Source organism: Neodiprion pinetum, chromosome 1, assembly GCF_021155775.2.
Source record: "Neodiprion pinetum isolate iyNeoPine1 chromosome 1, iyNeoPine1.2, whole genome shotgun sequence".
NCBI lineage: Eukaryota > Metazoa > Arthropoda > Insecta > Hymenoptera > Diprionidae > Neodiprion > Neodiprion pinetum.
Genome location: NC_060232.1, coordinates 11,545,184 through 11,559,524, shown reverse-complemented (window position 1 = coordinate 11,559,524; position 14,341 = coordinate 11,545,184). Strand labels below are relative to the sequence as shown.

General features: G+C 40.0%; 1 long non-coding RNA gene across 4 annotated transcripts in view; it reads right to left on the bottom strand.

The window, feature by feature from the left end:
* Positions 1–10,547: 10,547 nt before the first annotated feature.
* The window catches only part of LOC124214403 (uncharacterized), a 77,288-nt gene continuing 73,494 nt past the window's right edge, over positions 10,548–14,341 (bottom strand). For 3 of the 4 annotated variants that reach the window (XR_011177216.1, XR_011177215.1, XR_006882119.2), the window contains 7 exons: positions 13,371–13,483; positions 13,017–13,130; positions 12,631–12,744; positions 12,307–12,390; positions 12,125–12,200; positions 11,976–12,041; positions 10,548–11,622 (listed from right to left, as the gene is read on the bottom strand). This is a non-coding gene — a long non-coding RNA (uncharacterized lncRNA). Of the gene's footprint in view, positions 11,623–11,975; positions 12,042–12,124; positions 12,201–12,306; positions 12,391–12,630; positions 12,745–13,016; positions 13,131–13,370; positions 13,484–13,699; positions 14,057–14,341 lie in introns of those variants that run through there. The other variant, XR_011177217.1, reaches the window with a different exon arrangement.

The window sequence follows — 14,341 nt, the reverse complement described above, 5'->3', positions numbered from 1 at the left end:
TAACTTTTGAAATGTCCTACCATTTCCGAACACCTCCAACCATCCTATTTACCTATATTACTAGATTAGCTATGATATGAAAAGAGAAGAATTATTCATTTCGAAATGGGATTCTATTCGACGCGCGCACGACGTATTTCATAACATTGATATTCCGATGTATTCCATAACATAAATATTCATAAATATTCCAACAACTTTTCATTTGCTTTCTCGATCTTGGATTTTCGTAGGCATAGAATCGAAACGCTGTTTTAGCTAGTCGCAAGTGAAGTATCTACGTTGGGTAGAGAAGCCGAATAGTTTTTCGAAAAGTGTTTGAATGGAAAAAAATTCAGAGTAACTGTAATACATCACGGATGCGCCAATTTTGATTAAGATGAAATGGATTCTCCGTACATGAGACAGTATTTAACGCAGCGTAGTGATTTAAAGACCTAAGAAGGTGACAGGAAGAGAAGGAACGAGGCTTCTTAACACTTCGAGTGTATTTTAACACACATTTGAAAGGTACGAGCAAAATTTTTCATCATCCAACTGTCGCAGAACGGCAGCGTTATCAGCTGAGCCGTTAACTGAAGGATATATCTTCAGTCAACGGCTGACCATCGAAGGGCCTGGCCGCTTGAGTATGGAATCGGCAAGAGAGATAAAGTGCGTATTTCTTGTATGAAATGTGAAAACTAAAATCATTATACATCGTATCATATTATCATACATCGTACATCATACATCATACATCATACATCATCATACATAGTATTAAAGGTCGAAACCAAAGTTCGGATGTCGGATGTTCAGAAAGTGACGTCACCAATTCAGAATCAGCTAGCCGAATTCCTCAGTCTGGAAACAACCGCGCAGTAGAGCGGACGGATGAGAGTCGCGCTCCGCAAATTTCGAGCACCGTGTTCTCAACCTCTCGGATCCCGCGCTTCGGGTCCGCTACGTATTTCGAGTACCGGGTTCTCAACCTCCCGGATCTACAATAAATTATTTCAATTCGTTTTTCGCGCAAGCCGAAATTCAGTAGCTGTCAGTCCGCTAATAAAATTTCTCGACTTCCAGGATGAGCGCTCCGTGGTTCCTGGTTCACGTTTACAATAAATTATTTCAATTCGTTTTTCGCGCAACCCCAAATTCAGTAGCTGTCACTGCGCTAATAAAATTTCTCGACTTCCAGGATAAGCGCTCCGTGGTTCCTGGTTCACGTTTACAATAAATTATTTCAATTCGTTTTCCGCGCAAGCCGAAATTCAGTAGCTGTCAGTCCGCTAATAAAATTTCTCGACTTCCAGGATAAGCGCTCCGTGGTTCCTGGTTCACGTTTACAATAAATTATTTCAATTCGTTTTTCGCGCAAACCGCAACCCCAAATTCGGTAGCTGTCAGTCCGCTAATAAAATTTCTCGACTTCCAGGATAAGCGCTCCGTGGTTCCTGGTTCACGTTTACAATAAATTATTTCAATTCGTTTTTCGCGCAAACCGCAACCCCAAATTCGGTAGCTGTCAGTCCGCTAATAAAATTTCTCGACTTCCAGGATAAGCGCTCCGTGGTTCCTGGTTCACGTTTACAATAAATTATTTCAATTCGTTTTTCGCGCAACCCCAAATTCAGTAGCTGTCACTGCGGTAATAAAATTTCTCGACTTCCGGGATAAGCGCTCCGTGGTTCCTGGTTCACGTTTACAATAAATTATTTCAATTCGTTTTCCGCGCAAGCCGAAATTCAGTAGCTGTCAGTCCGCTGATAAAACTTCTCCACTTCCAGGATAAGCGCTCCGTGGTTCCTGGTTCACGTTTACAATAAATTATTTCAATTCGTTTTTCGACAACCCCAAATTCGGTAGCTGTCAGTCCGCTAATAAAATTTCTCGACTTCCAGGATAAGCGCTCTGTGGTTCCTGGTTCACGTTTACAATAAATTATTTCAATTCGTTTTTCGCGCAACCCCAAATTCGGTAGCTGTCAGTCCGCTAATAAAATTTCTCGACTTCCAGGATAAGCGCTCCGTGGTTCCTGGTTCACGTTTACAATAAATTATTTCAATTCATTTTTCGCGCAAACCGCAAACCCAAATTCGGTAGCTGTCAGTCCGCTAATAAAATTTCTCGACTTCCAGGATAAGCGCTCCGTGGTTCCTGGTTCACGTTTACAATAAATCATTTCAATTCGTTTTTCGCGCAACCCCAAATTTGGTAGCTGTCAGTCCGCTAATAAAATCTCTCGACTTCCAGGATAAGCGCTCCGTGGTTCCTGGTTCACGTTTACAATGAATTATTTCAATTCGTTTTTCGCGCAACCCCAAATTCGGTAGCTGTCAGTCCGCTAATAAAATTTCTCGACTTCCAGGATAAGCGCTCCGTGGTTCCTGGTTCACGTTTACAATGAATTATTTCAATTCGTTTTTCGCGCAACCCCAAATTCGGTAGCTGTCAGTCCGCTAATAAAATTTCTCGACTTCCAGGATAAGCGCTCCGTGGTTCCTGGTTCACGTTTACAATGAATTATTTCAATTCGTTTTTCGCGCAACCCCAAATTCGGTAGCTGTCAGTCCGCTAATAAAATTTCTCGACTTCCAGGATAAGCGCTCCGTGGTTCCTGGTTCACGTTTACAATAAATTATTTCAATTCGTTTTTCGCGCAAGCCCGTATTCGGTAGCTGTCAGTACGCTAATAAAATTTCTATAACTTTACAATCTTCTCATAATCTTTCTGGTAGATAATATCGATAAAAAAATTATATCAAACCTTACACATTATTTTTGATTTGTTCTCATGCTGAAAATATTTATTAGTATTCGAGGTATAACTCGAGGTGGTTGGCGGTCGTCGGAGGTGGACGAGGAGGAGGACGAGGAGGACGAGGATTTGTGCTGGGTGAGTAAAACACTTTTATAATATTTGATGGCAATTGTAATTATATTTCATCTGAAATATTACAAACTTGTCACGTTTACAATAAATTATTTCAATTCATTTCTCGTGCAAGCACATATTCAGTAGCTATGAATAATCTTATACAATTTATTATATTATTAATCAATTAATTAATATTCTCATAATATTTGATGGCAATTGTAATTATATTTCATCTGAAATATTACAAACTTGTCACGTTTACAATAAATTATTTCAATTCATTTCTCGTGCAAGCACATATTTAGTAGCTATGAATAATCTTATACAATTTATTATATTATTAATCAATTAATTAATATTCTTATAATATTTGATGGCAATTGTAATTATATTTCATCTGAAATATTACAAACTTGTCACGTTTACAATAAATTATTTCAATTCATTTTTCGTGCAAGCACATATTCAGTAGCTATGAATAATCTTATACAATTTATTACATTAATCATTAATTGATTAATTACATTAATCCTTACACAATATTTTTGATATGTTCCTATACTAAAAATATTCATTACTATTCCAGGTATTACCCCAGGTGGTCGGAGCTGGACGAGGAGGAGGACCAGGTGGACGAGGAGGAGGACGAGGTGGACGAGGAGCAGGCGGGGTGGGTCGTGGGAGAGGACCTCTCCTCTCCTCAGAGGAGAGGCGGGGGAGGGGCAGGGAAGGGGGAGAGGTGGGCGGGGAGGGGGAAGGGAAGGGAAGGGAGGGGGGAGAGGTGGGCGGGGAGGGGAAGGGAAGGGAGGGGGAGGGGGAGGGGGAGGGGGGAGGGGGAGGGGGGCGGGGGGCGGGGGAGGGGGGAGGGGGAGGGGGAGGGGGAGGGAGGGAGGGAGGGAGGGAGGGCGGGAGGGCGGGCGGGGCGGGAGGGAGGGCGGGAGGGAGGGCGGGAGGGAGGGCGGGCGGGCGGGAGGGAGAGAGTGGAGGACGGATGTCGATGCATGATGTTAAAAGAGCAGTACCGCCCCCCTACACGCCCGCCCGCCCTCCCTCCCGCCCTCCCTCCCGCCCGCCCGCCCTCCCGCCCTCCCTTCCTCCCTCCCCCTCCCCCCTCCCCCTCCCCCTCCCCCTCCCCTCCCCCTCCCCCGCCCCCTCCCCCTCCCCCTCCCTTCCCTTCCCCCTCCCCGCCCACCTCTCCCCCCTCCCTTCCCTTCCCTTCCCCCTCCCCGCCCACCTCTCCCCCTTCCCTGCCCCTCCCCCGCCCCTCCTCTGAGGAGAGGAGAGGTCCTCTCCCACGACCCACCCCGCCTGCTCCTCGTCCACCTCGTCCTCCTCCTCGTCCACCTGGTCCTCCTCCTCGTCCAGCTCCGACCACCTGGGGTAATACCTGGAATAGTAATGAATATTTTTAGTATAGGAACATATCAAAAATATTGTGTAAGGATTAATGTAATTAATCAATTAATGATTAATGTAATAAATTGTATAAGATTATTCATAGCTACTGAATATGTGCTTGCACGAAAAATGAATTGAAATAATTTATTGTAAACGTGACAAGTTTGTAATATTTCAGATGAAATATAATTACAATTGCCATCAAATATTATAAGAATATTAATTAATTGATTAATAATATAATAAATTGTATAAGATTATTCATAGCTACTGAATATGTGCTTGCACGAGAAATGAATTGAAATAATTTATTGTAAACGTGACAAGTTTGTAATATTTCAGATGAAATATAATTACAATTGCCATCAAATATTATAAAAGTGTTTTACTCACCCAGCACAAATCCTCGTCCTCCTCGTCCTCCTCCTCGTCCACCTCCGACGACCGCCAACCACCTCGAGTTATACCTCGAATACTAATAAATATTTTCAGCATGAGAACAAATCAAAAATAATGTGTAAGGTTTGATATAATTTTTTTATCGATATTATCTACCAGAAAGATTATGAGAAGATTGTAAAGTTATAGAAATTTTATTAGCGGACTGACAGCTACCAAATTTGGGGTTGCGCGAAAAACGAATTGAAATAATTTATTGTAAACGTGAACCAGGAACCACGGAGCGCTTATCCTGGAAGTCGAGAAATTTTATTAGCGGACTGACAGCTACCGAATTTGGGGTTGCGCGAAAAACGAATCGAAATAATTCATTGTAAACGTGAACCAGGAACCACGGAGCGCTTATCCTGGAAGTCGAGAAATTTTATTAGCGGACTGACAGCTACCGAATTTGGGGTTGCGCGAAAAACGAATTGAAATAATTCATTGTAAACGTGAACCAGGAACCACGGAGCGCTTATCCTGGAAGTCGAGAAATTTTATTAGCGGACTGACAGCTACCGAATTTGGGGTTGCGCGAAAAACGAATTGAAATAATTTATTGTAAACGTGAACCAGGAACCACGGAGCGCTTATCCTGGAAGTCGAGAGATTTTATTAGCGGACTGACAGCTACCAAATTTGGGGTTGCGCGAAAAACGAATTGAAATGATTTATTGTAAACGTGAACCAGGAACCACGGAGCGCTTATCCTGGAAGTGGAGAAGTTTTATCAGCGGACTGACAGCTACTGAATTTCGGCTTGCGCGGAAAACGAATTGAAATAATTTATTGTAAACGTGAACCAGGAACCACGGAGCGCTTATCCCGGAAGTCGAGAAATTTTATTACCGCAGTGACAGCTACTGAATTTGGGGTTGCGCGAAAAACGAATTGAAATAATTTATTGTAAACGTGAACCAGGAACCACGGAGCGCTTATCCTGGAAGTCGAGAAATTTTATTAGCGGACTGACAGCTACCGAATTTGGGGTTGCGCGAAAAACGAATTGAAATGATTTATTGTAAACGTGAACCAGGAACCACGGAGCGCTTATCCTGGAAGTGGAGAAGTTTTATCAGCGGACTGACAGCTACTGAATTTCGGCTTGCGCGGAAAACGAATTGAAATAATTTATTGTAAACGTGAACCAGGAACCACGGAGCGCTTATCCCGGAAGTCGAGAAATTTTATTACCGCAGTGACAGCTACCGAATTTGGGGTTGCGCGAAAAACGAATTGAAATGATTTATTGTAAACGTGAACCAGGAACCACGGAGCGCTTATCCTGGAAGTGGAGAAGTTTTATCAGCGGACTGACAGCTACTGAATTTCGGCTTGCGCGGAAAACGAATTGAAATAATTTATTGTAAACGTGAACCAGGAACCACGGAGCGCTTATCCTGGAAGTCGAGAAATTTTATTAGCGGACTGACAGCTACCGAATTTGGGGTTGCGCGAAAAACGAATTGAAATAATTCATTGTAAACGTGAACCAGGAACCACGGAGCGCTTATCCTGGAAGTCGAGAAATTTTATTAGCGGACTGACAGCTACCAAATTTGGGGTTGCGCGAAAAACGAATTGAAATAATTTATTGTAAACGTGAACCAGGAACCACGGAGCGCTTATCCTGGAAGTCGAGAAATTTTATTAGCGGACTGACAGCTACCAAATTTGGGGTTGCGCGAAAAACGAATTGAAATAATTTATTGTAAACGTGAACCAGGAACCACGGAGCGCTTATCCTGGAAGTCGAGAAATTTTATTAGCGGACTGACAGCTACCGAATTTGGGGTTGCGCGAAAAACGAATCGAAATAATTCATTGTAAACGTGAACCAGGAACCACGGAGCGCTTATCCTGGAAGTCGAGAAATTTTATTAGCGGACTGACAGCTACCGAATTTGGGGTTGCGCGAAAAACGAATTGAAATAATTCATTGTAAACGTGAACCAGGAACCACGGAGCGCTTATCCTGGAAGTCGAGAAATTTTATTAGCGGACTGACAGCTACCGAATTTGGGGTTGCGCGAAAAACGAATTGAAATAATTTATTGTAAACGTGAACCAGGAACCACGGAGCGCTTATCCTGGAAGTCGAGAGATTTTATTAGCGGACTGACAGCTACCAAATTTGGGGTTGCGCGAAAAACGAATTGAAATGATTTATTGTAAACGTGAACCAGGAACCACGGAGCGCTTATCCTGGAAGTGGAGAAGTTTTATCAGCGGACTGACAGCTACTGAATTTCGGCTTGCGCGGAAAACGAATTGAAATAATTTATTGTAAACGTGAACCAGGAACCACGGAGCGCTTATCCCGGAAGTCGAGAAATTTTATTACCGCAGTGACAGCTACTGAATTTGGGGTTGCGCGAAAAACGAATTGAAATAATTTATTGTAAACGTGAACCAGGAACCACGGAGCGCTTATCCTGGAAGTCGAGAAATTTTATTAGCGGACTGACAGCTACCGAATTTGGGGTTGCGCGAAAAACGAATTGAAATAATTCATTGTAAACGTGAACCAGGAACCACGGAGCGCTTATCCTGGAAGTCGAGAAATTTTATTAGCGGACTGACAGCTACCAAATTTGGGGTTGCGCGAAAAACGAATTGAAATAATTTATTGTAAACGTGAACCAGGAACCACGGAGCGCTTATCCTGGAAGTCGAGAAATTTTATTAGCGGACTGACAGCTACCGAATTTGGGGTTGCGCGAAAAACGAATTGAAATAATTTATTGTAAACGTGAACCAGGAACCACGGAGCGCTTATCCTGGAAGTCGAGAAATTTTATTAGCGGACTGACAGCTACCAAATTTGGGGTTGCGCGAAAAACGAATTGAAATAATTTATTGTAAACGTGAACCAGGAACCACGGAGCGCTTATCCTGGAAGTCGAGAAATTTTATTAGCGGACTGACAGCTACCGAATTTGGGGTTGCGCGAAAAACGAATCGAAATAATTCATTGTAAACGTGAACCAGGAACCACGGAGCGCTTATCCTGGAAGTCGAGAAATTTTATTAGCGGACTGACAGCTACCGAATTTGGGGTTGCGCGAAAAACGAATTGAAATAATTCATTGTAAACGTGAACCAGGAACCACGGAGCGCTTATCCTGGAAGTCGAGAAATTTTATTAGCGGACTGACAGCTACCGAATTTGGGGTTGCGCGAAAAACGAATTGAAATAATTTATTGTAAACGTGAACCAGGAACCACGGAGCGCTTATCCTGGAAGTCGAGAGATTTTATTAGCGGACTGACAGCTACCAAATTTGGGGTTGCGCGAAAAACGAATTGAAATGATTTATTGTAAACGTGAACCAGGAACCACGGAGCGCTTATCCTGGAAGTCGAGAAATTTTATTAGCGGACTGACAGCTACCGAATTTGGGTTTGCGGTTTGCGCGAAAAATGAATTGAAATAATTTATTGTAAACGTGAACCAGGAACCACGGAGCGCTTATCCTGGAAGTCGAGAAATTTTATTAGCGGACTGACAGCTACCGAATTTGGGGTTGCGCGAAAAACGAATTGAAATAATTTATTGTAAACGTGAACCAGGAACCACAGAGCGCTTATCCTGGAAGTCGAGAAATTTTATTAGCGGACTGACAGCTACCGAATTTGGGGTTGTCGAAAAACGAATTGAAATAATTTATTGTAAACGTGAACCAGGAACCACGGAGCGCTTATCCTGGAAGTGGAGAAGTTTTATCAGCGGACTGACAGCTACTGAATTTCGGCTTGCGCGGAAAACGAATTGAAATAATTTATTGTAAACGTGAACCAGGAACCACGGAGCGCTTATCCCGGAAGTCGAGAAATTTTATTACCGCAGTGACAGCTACTGAATTTGGGGTTGCGCGAAAAACGAATTGAAATAATTTATTGTAAACGTGAACCAGGAACCACGGAGCGCTTATCCTGGAAGTCGAGAAATTTTATTAGCGGACTGACAGCTACCGAATTTGGGGTTGCGGTTTGCGCGAAAAACGAATTGAAATAATTTATTGTAAACGTGAACCAGGAACCACGGAGCGCTTATCCTGGAAGTCGAGAAATTTTATTAGCGGACTGACAGCTACCGAATTTGGGGTTGCGGTTTGCGCGAAAAACGAATTGAAATAATTTATTGTAAACGTGAACCAGGAACCACGGAGCGCTTATCCTGGAAGTCGAGAAATTTTATTAGCGGACTGACAGCTACTGAATTTCGGCTTGCGCGGAAAACGAATTGAAATAATTTATTGTAAACGTGAACCAGGAACCACGGAGCGCTTATCCTGGAAGTCGAGAAATTTTATTAGCGCAGTGACAGCTACTGAATTTGGGGTTGCGCGAAAAACGAATTGAAATAATTTATTGTAAACGTGAACCAGGAACCACGGAGCGCTCATCCTGGAAGTCGAGAAATTTTATTAGCGGACTGACAGCTACTGAATTTCGGCTTGCGCGAAAAACGAATTGAAATAATTTATTGTAGATCCGGGAGGTTGAGAACCCGGTACTCGAAATACGTAGCGGACCCGAAGCGCGGGATCCGAGAGGTTGAGAACACGGTGCTCGAAATTTGCGGAGCGCGACTCTCATCCGTCCGCTCTACTGCGCGGTTGTTTCCAGACTGAGGAATTCGGCTAGCTGATTCTGAATTGGTGACGTCACTTTCTGAACATCCGACATCCGAACTTTGGTTTCGACCTTTAATACTATGTATGATGATGTATGATGTATGATGTATGATGTACGATGTATGATAATATGATACGATGTATAATGATTTTAGTTTTCACATTTCATACAAGAAATACGCACTTTATCTCTCTTGCCGATTCCATACTCAAGCGGCCAGGCCCTTCGATGGTCAGCCGTTGACTGAAGATATATCCTTCAGTTAACGGCTCAGCTGATAACGCTGCCGTTCTGCGACAGTTGGATGATGAAAAATTTTGCTCGTACCTTTCAAATGTGTGTTAAAATACACTCGAAGTGTTAAGAAGCCTCGTTCCTTCTCTTCCTGTCACCTTCTTAGGTCTTTAAATCACTACGCTGCGTTAAATACTGTCTCATGTACGGAGAATCCATTTCATCTTAATCAAAATTGGCGCATCCGTGATGTATTACAGTTACTCTGAATTTTTTTCCATTCAAACACTTTTCGAAAAACTATTCGGCTTCTCTACCCAACGTAGATACTTCACTTGCGACTAGCTAAAACAGCGTTTCGATTCTATGCCTACGAAAATCCAAGATCGAGAAAGCAAATGAAAAGTTGTTGGAATATTTATGAATATTTATGTTATGGAATACATCGGAATATCAATGTTATGAAATACGTCGTGCGCGCGTCGAATAGAATCCCATTTCGAAATGAATAATTCTTCTCTTTTCATATCATAGCTAATCTAGTAATATAGGTAAATAGGATGGTTGGAGGTGTTCGGAAATGGTAGGACATTTCAAAAGTTAAAGTCGACGATGATCCGGTGCATCAATTTTATCGTTACAGATTTTCGTTTTCCACGAGGCATAGAGTATTCAACAACGATAATGCAGTCCTTAAAATTCATCATTCATCTCTGTCTGGAAAGCTAATTCGCAAGGCGTGGTATTCTAGATATGTCAAAACTAAGCTAGCGGCACGTGTTTGCATTATTAGAAAAATACCCGTACTCTACATCACTGTTTCTAATCTTTTGCTACATTTGGTTTAATCCCCATGCTTCCACAGTACGAATAGTCGGAAATGTTTTTGATTATCCATATTGAAATAAAAGAAGTAACAAAGCTTAAATTTGTTGTTAAAGCTCTAATGAATACGTCAAACTGCGGTCGAATTCATTTATTATTTGCACATGACCTCTGTACATTTGATAAATTATTCCTAAATACATTGAAACATACGTATTTATAATGAAATATCATGCAATGGGCTGTGTAAACTATAAACTATAATTTCTATCAAATAGCTGCTTTTATGTCAACAGGGCTTTGAGACTCAATTAAGTTGGATCTTGATTTTTGCCATCGTATGCAGGACATTGGGTTACAAGAACAAATGCGAATTACGAAATACTCCGTGTTAGAGATAAGGATATTTTAGTTCAAGTATACCTATACACAGAAATCCGTATGTGAATATACTAAAACCTCTGTGTTTATTGTAAAAATCTAGTTTTAAATGTGTGTACATATGTATATACACATGCATAAGTATACATATACATATATACACATACATGTACATAAATAATTGCCAAGAAATTAGAAACACTCGCAACTTGTCGCAAATAGAGTAAAACGTAAGGTTAATAATATACAAATTACACAAGCGCAACATAAAACGTGGCAAGGGTAATCATAGTATACATATACGTGATATAAATTAATAGTCTAGAAAAGAGTATTTAGAGAGCTTATCTAATTCCGATCTTGTAACAATAGATCATTAACATAATCAATATACGGTTAAAGCTGTATTAGCTACATTCACAATTAGAGATAATATTTTTTATCCATTTTTATAGTTATTTAATTTCTTGTACAACAATTTTTCAAACTTCACCGCAAAATGCCCAACGAGTTCTCGTTGTGCAAGCGCGAGTCAAATTACCTTACAGATGGCATTACATTGATTTTTGCCTTCTCGCGTCGAGTTATAAATACAGAGAAATCTCAATGAGAGCTCATTTCTATAAGATTTATTGTAGTGCTATATTCGTAGCTGTACCTGTTATTCTATATTATATACTGTCCTAAATTTTAAACACACAGCACAACAATGGCTGAAAGCACAATGGCGAGAAGAGAGGAGCAATTTGCATCTTAATAAATCTTTTCTTCTTTATACGTAGCAGAGCGATGTCACGTCGGAGGATATGTTCCAGTGGATCAGTAGGTGGGGCACAGAACTGAAACATAATTATGTTAAAAATCTTCAACATCTCTTACAAAAAGTAGGTACGTTGCCAGACCTTATACACCAACAATGAACATTCATAGAGGCTATATTCATAAATATTTACAAAAGTAAGCTAATATTTTACCCGCAATTGCTTATTACTGATAACTTTATATGATTACTATTTGGTTTATTACGGTTTACTTATTTTCAGACAATCCTGAAGTTGTATTCCAAGTTTTTCTAAAAATTCATCGCCTGAATAACATTACGAACTTCAACCTCATGATAATAACTGGACCGTGAAATTTACAAGTGTTTATCTCGCACGGATTCAAGACAAGGTGAAAGAAATCAACCCACCTTTCAATATGTAGTCCGTTAATAATGTGGGCACCGTTGGACTATCCTCATTAATAGCCTTTAATACTGAAAACAAAAACATATTATTAATTTCGAATGAAGTTATTAAGTAATTGTTGGTACTGTTACCAAGAACTTGTAAAACTTACTCTTAATGAGGACTTGTAAAGCTTGATTATGAGGTGGGCCATTGTCCATGTGATAAGGTATCACTGTTGTCAAATACTGTAAATTTTCAATATATTTTTGTCTGGTTAGGAACTTATCTCATAGGTCTCACAAGATTGACAAAGTACTAATCAGACTTTGCTCGTAAATCTAAGATGCCTACCTTGGAATCCTCGATCACCCGCAACCATCCCGTAACCACCTCAAACCACCTCCAACGACAACCGCTAACCACCTCGTGTTATACCTGGAATAGTAATAAATATTTTCCGTATAAGAACACATCAACAATATTGTGTAAGGATTGATGTAATTAATTAACTAATCAATTATATAATAAATTTTACTAGCGCATTCATATTCACTGAACTTGTGCTCGCGCGAAAAATGAATTGAAATAATTTATAGTAAACATGACAAGTTTGAAATATTTCAGATGAAATATACTTACAATTGCCATCATATATGATAAAAATGTTTTACTCACCGAGCACTGATCCTTGTCCTCTTTGTTCACCTTGTTCTCCTCGTCTTCCTCGTCCTCCTCCTCGTCCACCTCCGACCACCTCCAACAACCACCGATAACCACCTCGGGTTAAACCTGGAATAGTGATAAATATTTTCAGTATAAAAACAAATCAAAAATATTGTGTAAGGATCAATATAATTATTTTACTGACACATTTTGCTCAAAAGATTATGGGAAAATTATAAAAAAATTATTAAAATTTTATTAGCGCATTCATAGCTACTGAATATGTGCTTCGCGAACATCGAATTAACATAATTTATTGTAAACATGACAAGTTTGAAATATTTTAGATGAAATATACTTACAATTGCCATCAAATATTATAAAAATCTTTTACTTACCGAGCACAAATCTTCGTCCTCCTCCTCCACCTTGTTCTTTTCGTCTTCATCGTCCTCCTCCTCGTCCACCTCCGACCACCTCCAACAACCACCGATAACCACCCCGGGTTATACCTGGAATAGTAATAAATATTTTCAGTATAAGAACACATCAAAAATATTGTGTTAGGATTAATGTAATTAATCAACTAATCAATTATATTATAAATTTCATTAGCGCATTTATATATACTGAAATTGTGTTCGCGCGAAAAATGAATTGAAATAATTTATTGTAAGCATGACAAGTTTGCAAAATTAAATATCAAATACAATCACCATTGCCATCAAATATCATAAGAATGTTCCACTCACCTAGCACAAATCCTCGTCCACCTTGATCACCCGCAACCATCTCTAACCACCTCTGATCACCTTCAACTACGTCCGACGACCACCGCTTATCACCTCGGGTTATACCTCAAATACTAACAAATATTTCCAGTATTAGAACACATCAAAAATATTGTGTAAGGATTAATATAATTTTTTCATAAACACATTTTACCAAGAAGATTATGAGAAAATTTGGGCTTGCGCCAAAAATGGATTGGAATAATTTGTTATAAACATTACAAGTTTAAAAACGTTTAGATTAACAGAATCACAATTACCATTAAATATTAAAAAAATTTTATACTCACCGTGCACAAATAGTCACATAGCTTTTTGTTATTGGTTTACATGAAAATAGTTGATCATAATTATTGCATTTATATTATTATGGTATACAAATGGTTGAAAACTGAAAGCAATCAATAATTGTATAACTAAATATTCAAGTAACACCGAAAAAAGGTGAATAATAAAATCAGATAATGGAAAAAAATATCTTTCATGTCGGTTCAAAGTGGAAACCGGGTTTTTTAAATGCTACCATATGAAAGATCGAGAAAAGTACGCATATTTTCCTTCAAATCAATCAAATACGATCATTCTTAAGCGAAACGTTCATTGTTATCTATTTATTTTCTAATGAGAGATAACTAACGAAGCTATCTAAAATTTTGAGTGTATTTCAACTCACATTTGGAAACTACCAAAAAAATTTTCATGTCATCAATTGTCATAAAATGGCGAAGTGATGAGCTGGCCATTGAAGCGCCTCGCTACTGGAATCTCGAATTGGGAAGAAAAATGGAGTGCGTAAGTTTTGTCGCCAAAGCTTGCTCGGGGTCGGATGCCTAGTGTAACTGGTTTTTGTGCTCGTACGCTCGCTTCCTCGTTGTCAGTGTTTTACCAGATGACATAGTTTTAGGGGTGACTGGGGCACGATCACTCCCCAA